This window comes from Protomyctophum parallelum (assembly GCF_964188405.1).
Source record: "Protomyctophum parallelum genome assembly, chromosome: 12".
Classification (NCBI taxonomy): domain Eukaryota; kingdom Metazoa; phylum Chordata; class Actinopteri; order Myctophiformes; family Myctophidae; genus Protomyctophum; species Protomyctophum parallelum.
This window is the reverse complement of record NC_139712.1, coordinates 12,402,054-12,417,096: the sequence shown is the minus strand read 5'-3', so window position 1 is coordinate 12,417,096 and position 15,043 is coordinate 12,402,054.

Genomic DNA, 15,043 nt, shown 5'->3' with positions numbered 1-15,043 from the left:
CACCAGTGGTCCTTGAGGGGGTCCCAGGTGGTCCCCAGTAACCAAATGGACCCTTGTTAGATCTTTAACCCGTTCTGACCTGAGATCAGATTCTAAAAAACTCTTCTACTTCCTGACAGTTTTCTGAAAAAGCTATGTTTCTATGTCAGTCGTTCTTCGATTTTTCAAAAATAGCAGATCTACCAGCTCGTAGCGCGCCACCGAGTGGCGCGCTACGAGCTTATAGATCTGCTATTTTTCAGTAGCTAAAGCATAGCATAATGCTAACACCAAAAAAAGGGTTCCCGCCCCAAACTGGAGCGTGAATTACGAGCCTGCATTACGCAGCACACCGGTTATAATAATAATAATAATAATAATAATTACGCAGCGCACTGGTTGAAGCTCTGTGGGGACTTTCAAAGGACAACGATAGCTCTGCGACCCGGGAGATATAGCGCCCTCTAGCTGCAATGATGTCACAAAAATGTGGTTCTGTTTTTTTAACGTTTAAAATTCAGGATTTGTTTTCCTTTTAGGTATTTTGTATTTTATTTTTTTATATATTTTGTATTGTATTCTGTTTGTTTGTTTCATATAACAAGCTGCCTCGGAAAAAAACCAAAATGCTGTTTTAGTATAGTCACGTGACGATGAGCAACACCATATGGACCAGAGCTATAGAGCGTCGCAGTCCCGCCCCCCTTTCAGAACGACGAGTGGCCCAGGAAATTATTCTCCATTCATTTTTCCCCATAGGCTTTTCCTAAAGTATTTATTTAAAGACGGTTACGCCGCGCGGACAAAGCCAACTCGGATCGTGACAAATCGTGACAATGAAACACAATGTTTTTGGGCCGATCAAATAATTTATAAGAAGGAAAAACAACAAAAAAAGTGTTGTATAACCTGCCGTTTTTTTTTTTTGTTTGGCCCAAAACATTGTGTTTATTGTCATGATTTGTCACGACAAGAGTTGTCTTTGTCCGCGGCGTAACCGTCTTTAAATAAATACTTTAAGAAAAGTCTATGAGGAAAATGAACGGCGATTTCTTTTCCGGGTCTCTCGAGGGGGGGGTTGGGGCTGCGACGCTCTATAGTAACATAGTGTTAACACTATATGGACCAGATCTATAGTAACACAGTGTTAACACTATATGGACCAGAGCTATAGTAACATAGTGTTAACACAAGTAAGACGCGCAAACGCGGGAAGCGAACGCAGCTCGTGTGTGTGTGTGTGTGTGTGTGTGTGCTACAGCTGCGCCCTGTGTGTGTGTGTGTGTGTGTGTGTGTGTGTGCTACAGCTGCGCCCTCTGGTGGCGGGCGGGTGGTGTAACAGCGGGACACACACACACACACACAGACATTCAGCCCTTGCTGTCATAGTAAGTGGCTCATTGCGTTCGCAACTATATGGACCAGATCTATAGTAACACAGTGTTAACACTATATGGACCAGATCTATAGTAACATAGTGTTAACACTATATGGACCAGAGCTATAGTCATGTGACATGTGGTCGCTGCAAATCTTGTACCTCCAGAAAACGTTCCTTTTTTTGTTATGATGAAAAAATTTAATAAAAAAGAAAGTAGTGAAAACCGCAGATCTACAAGCTCACAAGGTGTCGCACGGTCATGTGTCGTGTGTGTGTGAGCTTGTAGATCTGCTATTTTCACAACTTTTCTTTTTTGTGGGGTTGGGGGGGGGGGGGGGGGGGGGGGGGAGGAGAGGGGGACTGGTATAGGGCATTAATTTATGAAAAAAAAAAAAACATAAAAAAAGTTGGAATCTGGATGTACAGATTTTCTGTCCAGTTACATATTGTTTACGTTTCAAGATTATGAATATGAATAATAATAATAATTATACTATGATGATGATGATGATGATGATGATGATTCCATTCCGGAAATGGGATTCCAATATTATTGTTGCTGTTTTTGTGTTTTAGTTTTTTTTATGGACACGCTGATAACTATTTAAATATCATTTTGAGGTGGTTGTGTTTTTTTATATGCTTGGCTTTAAAGGACCACTTCACCACTTTTCAACCTATCTTCATATAATAGGTCGTCACTAATAATCATGAAAAAATGGCACGATTTCTTTCTACTCGGTCTGTGTCTCATAGGAGGGCTGTGGGCAGTTTAGAAACCGTCTTCCAGTGACATCATCATTAGGCAGATTTATTTTTAAACAATATTTCTTTTACAAAATTAGATTTTGATTATCGTGAGAACGATGGCTTCCATTTTCGCATTGCAACTTTTCAGCACTGCCTGCAGTTTCTATTAGCTTGTATTCCCCATCGATGATGTCACTGGAAGACGGTTTCTGAACTGCCCCACAGCCCTCCTATGAGACACAGACCGAGTAGAACAAAATTGCGCCATTTTCTTCATGATTATTAGTGAGGACCTATTATATGAAGATAGGTTGAAAAGTGGTGAAGTGGTCCTTTAACGAGAATAGGATTGTTGTGTCTTTCGTGTCTGACTGTCGTGACTCGTGTAGATTTAGCACACCTCAAGGTTCCAGAATGTGATGCCGTCGAGGGCTTGTAGATCTGGTATGTGTCTGCTGCCTGCAGTGGGCGGTGTTGGATTGGTGTTGATAAAGAGTCTGAAAAGATTTTTCTTGTAAGATGTAAGAATTTCTTCTTCTTTTTCACATGTATATAATTATTACATGGAGGTTATAATAAGTGGCTTATAATTCATTTTTTAATATAATTTAGCGATATGAAAAATAAGTCATTTCTTGGTATATTTGTTCCGTTGAACTTTTTTTTTTTTTTTTTTTTACTGTATTCAAAAACGTCGTTGAATAGTTTGACTAGCCAAAATCTACACCAGGGCTGCCCAAAAGGTAGATTGTGATCTACCAGTAGATCACAAAGGCTGTGCAGGTAGATCACATGGCATGCCCCTAAATGTATATAATCTATCACTTGAATTAAGGTGACTTGATTGATTGACATAAAAAAATGGCCTGTCAGCTCAAATGTTGCACACAAACGTCAGTAGCATCACAAAGTTATACCAAAAAATAACAACCAATTACATTTTCACCTTGTATGTAACATCAGCGCAACTATTCCAAAGGTTTTTTTTTCAACTATTTATTCAGCAAAGAGATAAAAAAAAATTGGTGAGTAGATCTTGTTTAGCTGGGCATTTTTAAGTAGCTCTCAAGTAAAAAAAAGTGTGGGCGCCCCTGATCTACATTGACACATTGTGAGCTTTGTAGACCGGCCATTTTAATCTACATTGACACATTGTGAGCTTTGTAGACCGGCCATTTTAATCTACATTGACACATTGTGAGCTTTGTAGACTGGCCATTTTAATCTACATTGACACATTGTGAGCTCTGTATAGGCTGGCCATTTTAATCTACATTGACACATTGTGAGCTCTGTATAGGCTGGCCATTTTAATCTACATTGACACATTGTGAGCTTTGTAGACTGGCCATTTTAATCTACATTGACACATTGTGAGCTCTGTATAGGCTGGCCATTTTAATCTACATTGACACATTGTGAGCTCTGTAAGGCTGGCCATTTTAATCTACATTGACACATTGTGAGTTTTGTATAGACTGGCCATTTTAATCTACATTGACACATTGTGAGCTTTGTAGGCTGGCCATTTTAATCTACATTGACACATTGTGAGCTTTGTATAGACTGGCCATTTTAATCTACATTGACACATTGTGAGCTTTGTATAGGCTGGCCATTTTAATCTACATTGACACATTGTGAGCTTTGTATAGGCTGGCCATTTTAATCTACATTGACACATTGTGAGCTTTGTATAGGCTGGCCATTTTAATCTACATTGACACATTGTGAGCTCTGTATAGGCTGGCCATTTTAATCTACATTGACACATTGTGAGTTTTGTATAGGCTGGCCATTTTAATCTACATTGACACATTGTGAGCTCTGTAGACTGGCCATTTTAATCAACATTGACACATTGTGAGCTTTGTATAGGCTGGCCATTTTAATCTACATTGACACATTGTGAGCTTTGTATAGGCTGGCCATTTTAATCTACATTGACACATTGTGAGCTCTGTAGACTGGCCATTTTAATCTACATTGACACATTGTGAGCTTTGTATAGGCTGGCCATTTTAATCTACATTGACACATTGTGAGCTCTGTAAGGCTGGCCATTTTAATCTACATTGACACATTGTGAGCTCTGTAGGCTGGCCATTTTAATCTACATTGACACATTGTGAGCTTTGTAGACTGGCCATTTTAATCTACATTGACACATTGTGAGCTTTGTAGACTGGCCATTTTAATCTACATTGACACATTGTGAGCTTTGTAGACTGGCCATTTTAATCTACATTGACACATTGTGAGCTCTGTATAGTAACTATTCAAAAAAATGGTTAGCAAAATAGTAAAAAAAAGAAGAAGAAGAAGTTTAGGGCATAAGGGGTTTAGCGCTGACGGAAATGGAGCCCTTATAGGACACGCGTTCGGAAAATGCCAGTGGCGTGCACAGATAGACACTAGGGGGTGCTAGAGCACCCCCTGCCCTTTTGGCAATGTGCTCTTAAAAAAAGTTTTATTTTCATTCTTAATTTGTAGTGTGTGGACCATGCGGTGACATTGATCAAATATTGATAAAAAATGCTTCTACTATATTATTTAGGCCCCCCACAATCTAAAGCTATGTTTCTGTGTCAGTGGTTCTTCGATTAAAAAAATAGCAGACCTACAAGCTCGTAGCGCGCCACTCGGTGGCGCGCTATGAGCTTGTAGATCTGCTATTTTTCAATAGCTATAAAGCACCAAAATGGGTTCCCGCCCGAAAATGCGCTGCACAAGGTGCCCTTTTTTTCCACTTGAGCTCCTATCCCCTCTAAATGTCTGTGCACGCCACTGGAAAATACCTCGCCGGAGCACACTCGCCTATTATTTTGCGTTGCGTAGTGCGCTCGGTGCGCTGTTTTTCCGAACGCGACCCATAGAGTATACAGACAAGAGTTGCGACATTGAGGGGGCAGAAAACAGCCCGGTCAACATGGTCCATGTATCCATATAGACTCTAATGCTTTCTGCAAACTTCCGGTTGTCCCTTTTTTAATCAGACCAGTGTGTGTCCATGCAGTGGAAACCTCGTATGAATCTGATCTCAGGTCAGAATGGGTTAAGGGACAAACCAATATAAGTCTATGTAGGAGGAGAGCCGCCATTTGGACTGAAGCCCCATGAAGTGAACGGAGTTGTCGTTGTCTTATATACTCTATGGCGCTGCGCTGCCTATATAGTAGCTATATCGCTTGTGTGCGGCGCCTCGCGGCTCACGTTCGCTTGAGACGGCGGTCCTGTCTAATTATCTGTTCGGAGCTCCCAAAGACTTTTTATTGTCACCTGCTGAGCTATCTTTGTCTGAGGCCTTTAAAGGTATATTCGGTGATTTCACTTAATTCAAATATCACTTATTTTTTTTGTTTTGTTGTGATAATCCCTCTCTACTATAGAGTGTGCTGACCATATAAGGAGTTCCTCCCTGTCCCCAGTTAACCCCTGGGGGGGTCAAAAAACCTTAGGTTTCATTTTTGGCTCTCTATCCTGATTGGATGAAAGGCTTTGGGTCCCACAGCCAAAAACGAAACCTAAGGTGTTTTTGAGTGGAATCACTGAATATAACTTTAAAGTAGTGATGCACCGAATATATTCCGGCGAAAATTGCATTTTCGGCCTATTCGGTTTCGGCCCGAATAGGCAGAAAATATATCACAGAATTAGTGTATGCAATTAATGCATTCAAAAGAGCTGAATAAATGTTTTATGGACCCATAATAGTGATTATTATTTAAGTTAGGTTTTGCCATAAATCAGGTATAGCTTAAGGTACGGCCATGACAGCAATGGTATAGGAAAAAAGATATATAATATCAATCATATTCGGTTTTTCGGCCTATAATTTCCCTTCCTTTGAAACGTCTATGGGGGAAAAAAATATTGGGAATTATTTCCTGGGGCAGGACCGGGGGCGTGGTTATAAGGGGCGTGGTTATAAGGGGCGTGGCTATAAGCGCAAGCGGTTTAGGCTTTGGAATGATACGTCAGATCCAGTGTTGTTTTCGTCGACTAAAACTAAGACGAAAAATGTTCGTCGACTACCTTTTTCCACTGAAGAAAACTAAATGGAAACTAAATTAAAACCGTGCTATGATGACTAAAACTAAGACTAAATATACTGACAATTTCGTCAACAAATAAAAACTAGACTAAAATGTTAGGAAGGGACTAGTCACTAGTAGACAAGATATCCAGTATAAGTCATTTTACACTTGGTTGCATGCTGAAAATAGCTGATCTACAAGCTGTGACGCGTTGTGAGCTTGTAGATTGGCTATTTTGAGTGTAAAAACAGTCCTTACGACGGCATCAAGGCCCACCAAAATACATTTTAGTCGACTAAATCAACTGTAGATTTAGTCGACTAAAATCTCATGACATTTAGTCGACTAAAACTAGACTAACACTAACACATTCCAGGTGACTAAAAATGTGACTAAAACTAAATGAAAACTATTCAAAAGACTATGACTAAAACTGAAATCAAAATTTGCTGCCAAAAACAACACTGGTCAGATCCACTGCAGTAGATCCAGCAAGATCCCCTTAGTGCAGTGGTTCTCAACCGGTGGCCCGGGGACCGTCTGGGGGTCCGAGAACCACCCGGTGGTCCGATTGATTTTGGAAGGAATTCCAGGTGGTCCCCTCCCGCACCTATAGCTAAATGATGGTCCAGAGTTGGTAACCAAATGGACCCTTTTGTATTGGTGCGTAAAATGAAACCGTACGGACCCGTACGGGTCCATTTGGTTTAATTTATTACGCTCTCAAGAGTTACATTATTCCCAATCTGAGAATCCCATCGTCAAATATTCGGGAAAACAGCGCCTCCCCTGTTGTTCCTCGAACAGTCTGTCTTGAGAGACTACATTATTCCTAAACATCTGCATTACTTAATTTGTAAGAAGTTCTACACGATTTAGAGAATGTAGGAGAATATTGTTATTTTGATCAACGGTTGCCTGTTATCTCTCCTAATGGTACCAACATCAATACAGCCTGTTATCTCTCCTAATGGTACCAACATCAATACAGCCTGTTATCTCTCCTAATGGTACCAACATCAATACAGCCTGTTATCTCTCCTAATGGTACCAACACCAATACAGCCTGTTATCTCTCCTAATGGTACCAACATCAATACAGCCTGTTATCTCTCCTAATGGTACCAACATCAATACAGCCTGTTATCTCTCCTAATGGTACCAACATCAATACAACCTGTTATCTCTCCTAATGGTACCGACATCAATACAGCCTGTTATCTCTCCTAATGGTACCAACACCATGTTGTCTCTCCTAATGGTACCAACATCATGTTGTCTCTCCTAATGGTACCAACATCATGTTGTCTCTCCTAATGGTACCAACATCATGTTATCTCTCCTAATGGTACCAACATCATGTTATCTCTCCTAATGGTACCAACATCATGTTGTCTCTCCTAATGGTACCAACACCATGTTATCTCTCCTAATGGTACCAACACCATGTTATCTCTCCTAATGGTACCAACACCATGTTATCTCTCCTAATGTTACCAACATCATGTTATCTCTCCTAATGGTACCAACATCATGTTATCTCTCCAAATGGTACCAACATCATGTTGTCTCTCCTAATGGTACCAACACCATGTTATCTCTCCTAATGGTACCAACATCATGTTATCTCTCCTAATGGTACCAACACCATGTTGTCTCTCCTAATGGTACCAACATCATGCTATCTCTCCTAATGGTACCAACATCATGTTCTCTCTCCTAATGGTACCAACATCACGTTGTCTCTCCTAATGGTACCAACATCATGTTGTCTCTCCTAATGGTACCAACATCATGTTATCTCTCCTAATGGTACCAACATCATGTTATCTCTCCTAATGGTACCAACATCATGTTGTCTCTCCTAATGGTACCAACACCATGTTATCTCTCCTAATGGTACCAACACCATGTTATCTCTCCTAATGGTACCAACACCATGTTATCTCTCCTAATGGTACCAACATCATGTTATCTCTCCTAATGGTACCAACATCATGTTATCTCTCCTAATGGTACCAACATCATGTTGTCTCTCCTAATGGTACCAACACCATGTTATCTCTCCTAATGGTACCAACATCATGTTATCTCTCCTAATGGTACCAACATCATGTCTCTCCTAATGGTACCAACATCATGTTATCTCTCCTAATGGTACCAACATCATGTCTCTCCTAATGGTACCAACATCATGTTGTCTCTCCTAATGGTACCAACATCATGTTATCTCTCCTAATGGTACAAACATCATGTTATCTCTCCTAATGGTACCAACATCATGTTATCTCTCCTAATGGTACCAACATCATGTTGTCTCTCCTAATGGTACCAACACCATGTTATCTCTCCTAATGGTACCAACATCCTGTTGTCTCTCCTAATGGTATCATGTTGTCTCTCCTAATGGTACCAACACCATGTTATCTCTCCTAATGGTACCAACATCATGTTATCTCTCCTAATGGTACCAACATCATGCTATCTCTCCTAATGGTACCAACACCATGTTATCTCTCCTAATGGTACCAACATCATGTTATCTCTCCTAATGGTACCAACACCATGGTATCTCTCCTAATGGTACCAACATCATGTTGTCTCTCCTAATGGTACCAACATCATGTTGTCTCTCCTAATGGTACCTGATAGATATTTTGTTTATATTTTATGGGTGAATGATCAGCTCCTTTGACCTTTTGACCCTTTTAATCAGGTTGCCCTGTGTAGTGACTTCACGCTGTCTTTTGGCGTTTAGTCAGTAAGAATTATTATTGCACTGTCTCTGTCTGACTGCATGTATCTGACCTTGGCCATGTAGGCATTCTCTTATCAGACTGCATGCCATAGACTGACAAATTTATCCTTTATAGCCGGGTGCCATGCCTGACCAACCTCTGTGTTCTTCCGGTTTAGCCTCTGTATTTTTCCATAAGACACTCTTCGTTTTGCCACGTCTGCTTTGTACCATTCTCCATTTTGTATTGAAGAGTATATTCAATACATATATATAAGGGTGCATTCAGGTAATATTTTGGTTATGGGGTAATCCTCCTGTTCATATTGGCTATTTACTTAAAGTATTTTGGTAAAAGCTAAAGTTAAGTATTTATAGTGTAATGGGATTACTCCTAAAGTATTTTGAGTCTTCCGGCGCACATGTGCACGTGCGCAACGCGCGCAGACACACTAGTAAAACATGCAGACGTGTGTGTATATCCTGTTTAGAAACAGGGTTTATTAATGCTTTTTATTAATGTCTCCGACCATCTGACTTTTCGTCGGAAAGCTCCGGTATACAACTACGACGTGACGTCACTCGCAACTTCTGAAACGCGTTCCTCCAAATTTTTGTTGTGACTCGCCGACGTTGTGACTCGCCGAACGCTATACTTCGGACAAAAAAATATTAAAGTCTGATCTTTCCGACGAAAAGTTTGGTGGTCGGAGAGAGTATGGACTGGCCTTTAGTCGTATCCATAAATGTAAATTACAAATCAAAATGGCCTACATATTTTTTTGCCAAAAAACACCTTTTAGACGTGAGAGAAGTGGGGCGGATGCCGGGTTTAACGGGTTATAGTCAACGTGTTCATGTATTATTAGCTTATTGTTACATTTTCTGCAGGGGCGCTATAGCCCCTCCTATATACAGGTTAAATGTTTGTCTTTAGTTCAATGCTTGTTTTGTAAACGATATTGAACAATGAAGGGGACATTTACGTCACAATGTTCCTCATTACGTCATATTGTCTCTTTATTGTTAACGGCGTTTAAAGGGACACTTTTTTGCAAAAAAAAATATATGTTAATGTCGTTTAGAAGCTTTAGAACACTTCCCTGGGGGTCTTTATGTGTGTAATGTGTGGTTTTAGATATTTTAGATTGTAGCAGTGAATCTCTGATGTCATGGACACTGGGCTCACTTCCTTCCTGGACTACATGTTGTCTCACTAAGACAGCCCTCCGCCCCTATCCACAAGGAGGAGCAGTGCACCAAAGAATTATGGGAATTATAGTCCAGGAAGGAAGTGAGTTCAGTGTCCATGATGTCAGAGACACTGGGCTCACTGCTACAATCTAAAATATCGAATCCACATATTACACACATAAAGACCCCCAGGAAAGTGTTCTAAAGCTTCTAAATGGCATTAACATTAACATTAACATTAATAAGTGTCCCTTTAATGTTTGTGTTTGTTTTACATCACCATTACATCATGAGTTTTTTCCAAATAGTGATCCTACTATTCATACCTAGTACTTTTTACTCGACTACACAGGAAGTATAAATATATCTTACAAATTATAGTGGGAGGATAGCAGATCTACAAGCTCAGTATAAACATAATGAATTAACAACTTTTAAACCCCATTTGAAATATAATGGCAGAATAGCAGATCTATACAAGCTCAGCGCTCGTGCCACAGTGAGACGGCTTGTGAGCTTGTAGATCTGCTATTTTCACTATTGTATATGTGATGAAAAGTACACTTATGCGTACGTATAACACGTTCTGAACGAACCATTCATATAAGCTCTGTCGAGAATATTAGTGACGTTTGGCTCAACGCCATTGGCTGAGCCCTGTGTCAATCATTGTGGGGGGCTTGGGGGGGGGGGGGGGTTCTGTGAGGGTCGTGTGTGTGTGTGTGGCGGGGGGGTTCTGTGAGAGTCATGGTGGGGAACGTGTGCGTGCGTGCATACGTGTGTGTGTGTGTGTGTGTGTGTGTGTGTGTGTGTGTGTGTGTGTGTGTGTGTGTGTGTGTGTGTGTGTGTGTGTGTGTGTGTGTGTGTGTGTGTGTGTGTGTGTGGTGGGGGGGGGGGGGTTAGGGTCATGGTGGGGGCCGTGTGTGTGTTGGGTGGGGGGGGGGGGGGGGGGGCAGGGTAAATATAAAAGTGACTGCAGTGAAATTTAACACAACAGCTGCTGGGACACTTTTAGAAGACGGGACATACCCCCCCCCTCTTACACCCCCCCCCCCCCCCCCTCTCTCTCTCACTCTCTCTCTCTCACTCTCTCACTCTCTCTCTCTCTCTCTCTCTCTCTCGTGTCATGTAGTGTGTTTTCATGTAGTTGGTAAACCCTGAAAAGCAGATCTACAAACTCTCAGCGTCCGGAAATGCACCGTATAGGTCTATATAGGTCTATGTTTATGGGTCTATGTTTATAGGTGCTTATGGTTTATTAACACGGAAAACCAAAAGTTAAAAACAGAAGAAAATATTTGACACGGGATATATATATATATATATATAAATATATATATTACAATTGCTGTCAAATAATTAAGTCAACAAAGCTATCTATGAAATCAAGTTTAATCTGTAACGTTTTATACAATATTTGTAGTGGTGGGGGGTCCCTGCTTCATCTCTCTCAGCTAAGAGGGGTCCCTGTTTCATCTCTCTCTCAGCTAAGGGGTCCCTGCTTCATCTCTCTCAGCTAAGGGGGTCCCAGCTTCATCTCTCTCTGCTAAGGGGGTCCCTGCTTCATCTCTCTCAGCTAAGGGGGTCCCTGCTTCATCTATCTCAGCTAAGGGGGTCCCTGCTTCATCTCTCTCAGCTAAGGGGTCCCTGTTTCATCTCTCTCTCAGCTAAGGGGTCCCTGTTTCATCTCTCTCTCAGCTAAGGGGGTCCCTGTTTCATCTCTCTCTCAGCTAAGGGGGTCCCTGCTTCATCTCTCTCAGCTAAGGGGGTCCCTGCTTCATCTCTCTCTCAGCTAAGGGGTCCCTGCTTCATCTGTCTCTCAGCTAAGGGGGTCCCTGCTTCATCTCTCTCAGCTAAGGGGTCCCTGCTTCATCTGTCTCAGCTAAGGGGGTCCCTGCTTCATCTCTCTCAGCTAAGGGGGTCCCTGCTTCATCTCTCTCTCAGCTAAGGGGTCCCTGCTTCATCTCTCTCTCAGCTAAGGGGGTCCCTGCTTCATCTGTCTCAGCTAAGGGGGTCCCTGCTTCATCTATCTCAGCTAAGGGGGTCCCTGCTTCATCTCTCTCTCAGCTAAGGGGTCCCTGTTTCATCTCTCTCTCAGCTAATGGGGTCCCTGCTTCATCTCTCTCAGCTAAGGGGGTCCCTGCTTCATCTCTCTCTCAGCTAAGGGGGTCCCTGCTTCATCTGTCTCTCAGCTAAGGGGGTCCCTGCTTCATCTGTCTCTCAGCTAAGGGGGTCCCTGCTTCATCTGTCTCTCAGCTAAGGGGGTCCCTGCTTCATCTGTCTCTCAGCTAAGGGGGTCCCTGCTTCATCTCTCTCAACTAAGGGGTCCCTGCTTCATCTCTCTCAGCTAAGAGGGGTCCCTGCTTCATCTCTCTATCAGCTAAGGGGGTCCCTGCTTCATCTCTCTCAGCTAAGAGGGGTCCCTGCTTCATCTCTCTATCAGCTAAGGGGGTCCCTGCTTCATCTCTCTCAGCTAAGGGGGTCCCTGCTTCATCTCTCTCAGCTAAGGGGGTCCCTGCTTCATCTCTCTCAGCTAAGGGGGTCCCTGCTTCATCTCTCTCAGCTAAGGGGTCCCTGCTTCATCTCTCTCTCAGCTAAGGGGTCCCTGCTTCATCTCTCTCTCTCAGCTAAGGGGGTCCCTGCTTCATCTCTCTCTCAGCTAAGGGGTCCCTGTTTCATCTCTCTCTCAGCTAATGGGGTCCCTGCTTCATCTCTCTCAGCTAAGGGGGTCCCTGCTTCATCTCTCTCTCAGCTAAGGGGGTCCCTGCTTCATATCTCTCTTAGCTAAGGGGTCCCTGCTTCATCTGTCTCTCAGCTAAGGGGTCCCTGCTTCATCTCTCTCTCAGCTAAGGGGTCCCTGCTTCATCTCTCTCAGCTAAGGGGTCCCTGCTTCATCTCTCTCAGCTAAGGGGTCCCTGCTTCATCTATCTCAGCTAAGGGGTCCCTGCTTCATCTCTCTCAGCTAAGGGGGTCCCTGCTTCATCTCTCTCAGCTAAGGGGGTCCCTGCTTCATCTCTCTCAGCTAAGGGGTCCCTGCTTCATCTCTCTCAGCTAAGGGGGTCCCTGCTTCATCTCTCTCTGCTAAGGGGGTCCCTGCTTCATCTCTCTCAGCTAAGGGGGTCCCTGCTTCATCTCTCTCAGCTAAGGGGTCCCTGCTTCATCTCTCTCTCAGCTAAGGGGTCCCTGCTTCATCTCTCTCAGCTAAGGGGGTCCCTGCTTCATCTCTCTCAGCTAAGGGGTCCCTGCTTCATCTCTCTCAGCTAAGGGGGTCCCTGCTTCATCTCTCTCTGCTAAGGGGGTCCCTGCTTCATCTCTCTCAGCTAAGGGGGTCCCTGCTTCATCTCTCTCAGCTAAGGGGTCCCTGCTTCATCTCTCTCTCAGCTAAGGGGTCCCTGCTTCATCTCTCTCTCAGCTAAGGGGGTCCCTGCTTCATCTCTCTCTCTCAGCTAAGGGGGTCCCTGCTTCATCTCTCTCTCAGCTAAGGGGTCCCTGTTTCATCTCTCTCTCAGCTAATGGGGTCCCTGCTTCATCTCTCTCAGCTAAGGGGGTCCCTGCTTCATCTCTCTCTCAGCTAAGGGGGTCCCTGCTTCATCTCTCTCTTAGCTAAGGGGTCCCTGCTTCATCTGTCTCTCAGCTAAGGGGTCCCTGCTTCATCTCTCTCTCAGCTAAGGGGTCCCAGCTTCATCTCTGTCTCAGCTAAGGGGGTCCCTGCTTCATCTCTCTCTCAGCTAAGGGGTCCCTGCTTCATCTCTCTCTCAGCTAAGGGGGTCCCTGCTTCATCTCTCTCTCTCAGCTAAGGGGGTCCCTGCTTCATCTCTCTCTCAGCTAAGGGGGTCCCTGCTTCATCTCTCTCAGCTAAGGGGTCCCTGCTTCATCTGTCTCTCAGCTAAGGGGTCCCTGCTTCATCTCTCTGTCAGCTAAGGGGGTCCCTGCTTCATCTCTCTCTCAGCTAAGGGGTCCCTGAGGAGAGGAGAGGAGAGGAGAGGAGAGGAGAGGAGAGGAGAGGAGAGGAGAGGAGAGGAGAGGAGAGGAGAGGAGAGGAGAGGAGAGGAGAGGAGAGAGGGATGATGGATGGGTGACAGACGGATAGAGACGTCGGGGGTTTCCATATCCCACAATGCATTGCTCTCCCCAAACAGCACAGGAATCACTTTACACACTGGATGTATATATATAGCACACACACACACACACACACACACACACACACACACACACACACACACACACACACACACACACACACACACTTTTACCTGGCAGAATTAAAGGGATTGTGACATTAAAAAAAAAAAGTTTTTGTATTTTTCTTTTGTTTGTTTTTCTTCATTTTTTTAGGTTTTCTTAGCTCATTTTCACCACAAATCCCATAGATGACAATATCTACTCTCTCTCTCTCTCTCTCTCTCTCTCTCTCTCCAGTGTTGTTTTCGTCGACTAAAACTAAGACAAAATATGTTCGTCGACTACCTTTTTTCACTGACTAAAACTAAATAAAAACTAAATAAAAACGAATCTATGATGACTAAAACTAAGACTAAATATACTGACAATTTCGTCAACAAATAAAAACTAGACTAAAATGTTAGGAAGGGACTAGTGGACAAGAGATCCAGTTTTATGCTGGGTTACATGCTGAGAATAGCAGATATACAATCCAAACCAAAGTGTAAAATATGTCATTACAATGACATCAAGGCCTGTCAAAACACATTTTAGCCGACTAAATCAACTGTATATTTAGTCGACTAAAATCGTATGACATTTAGTCGACTAAAACTAGACTAAACACTAGAACATTCCAGGTGACTAAAATGTGACTAAAACTAAGTGAAAACTATTCAAGAGACTATTATGACTAAAACTAAAATAGAAATTTGCTGCCAAAAACAACACTGTCTCTCTCTCTCTCTCTCTCTCTCTATTTCACAGTCATATACTGTAAGTGTCTCTTTCTTAATCCTC